At 42.4% G+C, this 4,947-nt stretch overlaps 1 pseudogene; it reads right to left on the bottom strand.

The window, feature by feature from the left end:
* Positions 1–260: 260 nt before the first annotated feature.
* LOC114458038 (interleukin enhancer-binding factor 3 pseudogene) lies at positions 261–3,582 on the bottom strand (annotated as a pseudogene).
* Positions 3,583–4,947: the final 1,365 nt, after the last annotated feature.

Here is a 4,947-nt window from a genome sequence, read left to right as displayed (position 1 = left end):
TTTCACATTTTAAATCACATCTCCCAAAACTTCATATCCATCTGTTCACAGCAAATGGCAAGTTGGCCTGTGTCCTGACGCTCGCCACAAGCCGTCATCCTTTGTGAGAAACTTCCATGTGCTCCCCGAAACCTGGGGGCGAGTCACGCAGGAAGGCTTGGCCCCCCTTTCATAACTGCTTGCAGTTCTAATTATTATTATTAATAACTTCTCAGGTTGCTCTTACTGTGAGCACAGGGATCCAGGGACAGCCACTGCTTTCATCTCAGTGACAAAGGGTGCAGGGTCATGGACGATCTCATTAAAAAGGAGGTCCATAAGCTCAGTGACATATCCTAAGACAAAAGGAGAGAGCACAGAACATAGCACATTGTTAGAGTAATTAATAACGTCTTGGCACAACTTTTGGCACAATGGCAAAAATACAGCCTAGATATTTATACCTTGTCACTCAAGTGTTCCCAAAATGTTGCCAGCAGGGTGAAAGGGTTTTGAATTATACATATTATAGAGATGACATTTTAACCTGTAGCATAGCTTGTCTTCACCATGGAAACATGTTCCCTTCTCTTGGCCTTGGGAAATGTATTTTAGAACTGCTGTTTTCCTGAAGCAGTCCTTGCTTGGCTACGTGCAGAATTCTCATTAAAATACAATACAGACAGGTAAAGACTGATAAAAGAAGGATTTGTATTGGATTACTGAAAACATTTCAAGTGCCACGGTCACTATTGTAGACATAAAATGTTGTAATGTTTTCACTTGTCAGTTTTTAACTTGTATAACGCACAAGTGAAATTGCATTCTGGATTTTTTTTTACAACACAATATTGACATTATTACAGCACAATTAACCTACAGAGCATTCCCAGGTATGAGAAAGTCACATTTTTGGGTTCAAAGCACAGAATCACACTGTGGAACAGAGTCGGTGCCAGGCAGTTTTAAATGGGGGCATTAAGAAAACTGCGGGGGGCACAAAAACCCTCCGCTACGGTGTTGTTCTGTGAGCTTTTTACATTTCTCACCTTTGTGAATGGCTATTTTTGTTACTCTATAAAATCTCTTTTCTTTTTCTTGGTGAGAACGACTGGAGCAGCCCTAAACTCCACAAAACATGGGCATTTTGATTATTTCAGAAGGCAGATTCTCAAACTTCACATCCTGCCCTCCATCTGAATTTAGCGCTCTCGCTTTGTCGCGATGCAGCAATGTGAGTGACGTCATGTGAATCAACAGAGCAGGCATATACACATTCTATTAGCTGATCCTAACAACAGCTCTTGGGTGTATAGCTGCTGAGAACATAAGTAAAATATATAAATGCTGTTGAATAATGGCATACCAGGCTATCACTGGAAGTGGTGTGGAGGCACTCAGGGAACAGTGGGTTGTTGTGAACATGCACATTCTGAATGTGGTCAGTGTTGCCAGATCAGATTGACTGTTTCCAGCCCAATCACATTTTAGAACCCACCATTCCAATAAAAACCAGCCCAAACCACAAAGTTGCCAGTCACCCGTGTAAACTCGCAAAATCAAATCAAACAAAAAAACAAATGCAATAGAAAACACACCCAGAGCTTCATATTTGCATCAAATAACCACATATACTGTAAATGATAAATAAATAGGTTTTTGCAAATTGCAACCAACAAGAGCACAGTAAAATCAACCATAGGCTAAACAAATTGCAAAATGACATCCTAGCACCAGGGCCAGATTAGTAATAATGCCAACTGCACGTAAAAAGGTGCACTTTTAAGCCGTGTAGGCCTAATAAATTTTATTTACATCACAAATGACCTGTATGAGGACTACATGCAAAACAATGTCTAACAAAACAAAATTATGCACATACAGAGCACCTCTCTCTCTCTCCCTCCTCTCTTTTTTTTCTCCTTGCTGCTTTCCACAACGACCTGGCTGCACAGCAGCTGAATGAGATTTCAAACACACAAATTTATTTTTTAATTCAACAACAAATGCTCATCAATGAAATAATGTCAATGAATACGTGAGCTACAGTTTCCAAAAATCAGTCCCAGTGCAAATAAGATAAAGTGACATAAAAGTCATCTTACCTTTACGCAGAATAAACGTCTTTCCATTAACTTGAACAATGTTGAGAATTTGAAGAACTATTTACAGTTACTGGAAGCCAGGTCAGCTGCCAGAGCACACATCTATAAGGCTGGAAAGGAGCCCACTTTAGCATGATGCTAACTTAGCTAGGCCACCCCCTTCAAATTCAGCATGACTACAGTGCATTTGCTGTCTGCTAAACTGACGTCACGGTTACGTTGCCAAATGAAGTGATGCCGATTGGAGAAAAAAATAATTGAAATTTTTTTTTCCTTCATATATCTTGGGCATCCATCAGCGCGCTTAGCCACAGGGTACAGCTGCTCCAAAGCAGCCAGTGCAGTGTATGCCTTGGCCACCTTCTTATTGTAGCCGCTGCTCTGGAACTTCTCCCCGTCAATCTCCACCTCCACGACAAAGCCCTTGTCATGGCTGCCACCTTTTTCCAAGATGAGCTCATACTTAACCCCGCAGCGCTTCTTGTTGAGCTTCATGATGGGTTTCTTACCGTGTTGTGTCAGGATTGGTCCTTGCTGGCGACTAGCCTCTCCAGCATCCATGCCACCGTCTGCGTCGACTGATTGAGCAGCTGGAGCCACTGTGAGTGTTTCCAATAGTTTCACTTCCTCTGCAGCAATTTCTACCACCGCCTCCTGTGCCTTCACTGGCTCAGCCGTCTTTGGTGGTTCTGGTACCGCAGGCAGGCCCATATCCTCCAGGATTTTTACAGCCACGTGCAGCTTGGCTGTAAAAATCCAGAGGCCTCAAAGGTTTTTTTATTCACTTGAACAGACATGGTGAAGACCGGAACATGAATTGGGCCCGTCTGGGGTGTCAGTTTGTACAGGAGACCTGGCTTCACCTGGTTGAGCCTCATGAGGGCGTTCATCACCTGAAGAGGCTCCGCTTTGTCATCTGAAGATTTCTTTTGCACTTTTTTATTTTTCTTGTAGGGACTCTTGTCCTCAGTTCCCTCTTCCTCCTTAATGGGCCTCTTTATTGGGGGAGCATATGCTGTGCTGGGGGGAGATGGATTTGCACTGTGGTCGTTTCATTGCAAATCTTCTTGGGGATCTTGGTGGGAAGAGGTTCCATACGAGCACTTTGTGAAACTATTCAAAGGTTGACAGCCTTAAGGCATGCTGAGCGCTTGCTGTGATGTCTTCTTTCTGCTGGCGGTCCAAGTGAGCGATGGAATCTGTGGACTCCTTCTCACACGGATCAAAGAGGATAGGTCAGTCTGCCTTGAGGATTCCGGAAGGAAGACACTCCAAAACTCTGCAAAGCTTCTCCCGCCCCCTGAGGTTGGTTCCCTGTGCTGTTCTCACAGATCAGCTCAAGTGGCCAGCCGCACAGTGGAGCCCATGTGGGGACTCACCCACACTGGTCCCTTAAGACCCTGATGAGCATAAACAGTAAAATTCTGCTGTCTGGAAGAACACATAAAAGGAATGTTAAACAAATTTCACTCCTACCTAACTCTTGATGGTATGCCATACTGCCTGTAACTCCTTTCGATACATGGCAACACAGGAAAGTTCTTTTTTGGAAAACGGGCGTTTATTGATGCCTCCTTCTTGCTTATACACACCATCCACACCGTGAGAACTTAGAAAAATACAGTACAATACAGTACGTCAGACATTGTTTTGCATCAATAAACACTTAGAAAGAAATCAAATTACAAAAATACAATACCTCGTTGGCTGCTTGTAACAAAAAGAGGTTCTAACAGGGATTTGCTTGAAGTTTCACAACTCAATGAACTAATTTAAATCTTTAGAGGAGCTGAAGACAACGTACGCATACCTCCTCCTTTCATGCATGTTCTCCCCTCTTATCAGTCCGTGGGGGCGCAACATTACATCACTCGTTCCGTCGGAGCTCCGCAAAACAGAACCGAGCTCCGCGAAGACAGAACTAAGCTCGGTGTTTGAGACCATGCGTAATAAACAATCGATAAACAACAAATAAACAAACAGAGAGCAGCTGATGCAGCGCGGAGACACGAGCTGCGTTCAGGAACGGCTCGGACCATGCAGCACCGTCTGGCGCTGCGTTCAGGAACGGCCCGGACAACACGGCACCGTCAGAGGAGGAATTTACACTCACACATTTTGTAATAATATTTTATAACTTTGCTCATCATGAACTTATTTATTGATATTTATTTATTCCACGTATTTAAAGCATTTATATGACATGTACCCTATTTAAAGTACTCTCCTTTTCAGCAGCAGTTACACTGCGTGACAGCTGACAAGAACCCACCAAACACAGTTGTGGCTTTGTTATTAGTGGCAGCATTGAGGTAGACAATCAACCTGGAAAAACCATCTCGTCCTCCATGGACAACAAATGTCCATCTGGTTAAAAGAAAAGAAGGATCCCTGTTATCAAGTTATTTTTTTCATGTAACTTTTAAATAACAATATTAAATTAAGGACTTGGATGACAAAAAACTTACAAGTTAAAATGTGCATATAAAAGTGTTGTAAGTGTATTACATGGTAGGAATGCTTCTACAATGACGGGTTTGAATGAAATGTGTACAAAATTAATGCAAGGGATCGACTTATCTAGATTTGTATGTTGTAAAGAATGGTTATTTGTCTCTCTGTGATGGCCCTGTGACTGACGACCTGCCTTTTTGCCTGCTAAATGCTAGGATAGGCTCCAGCTTCCCTATGATCCTGAATTGGAATAAGCAGTACAGAAAATGGATGGATGTTGTATTATGGATATCATATTCTCTACAGTATAGGCTACATGAGACAGTGCCAAAAATTAAACATGGAAGACAGCACATTTGTACAAATAGTACAAGTAAAACATTTGTAAAAGTAATACAAAATATTGACC

Source organism: Gouania willdenowi, chromosome 24, assembly GCF_900634775.1.
Source record: "Gouania willdenowi chromosome 24, fGouWil2.1, whole genome shotgun sequence".
Classification (NCBI taxonomy): domain Eukaryota; kingdom Metazoa; phylum Chordata; class Actinopteri; order Blenniiformes; family Gobiesocidae; genus Gouania; species Gouania willdenowi.
This window is presented reverse-complemented; position numbering and strand designations above follow the sequence as displayed.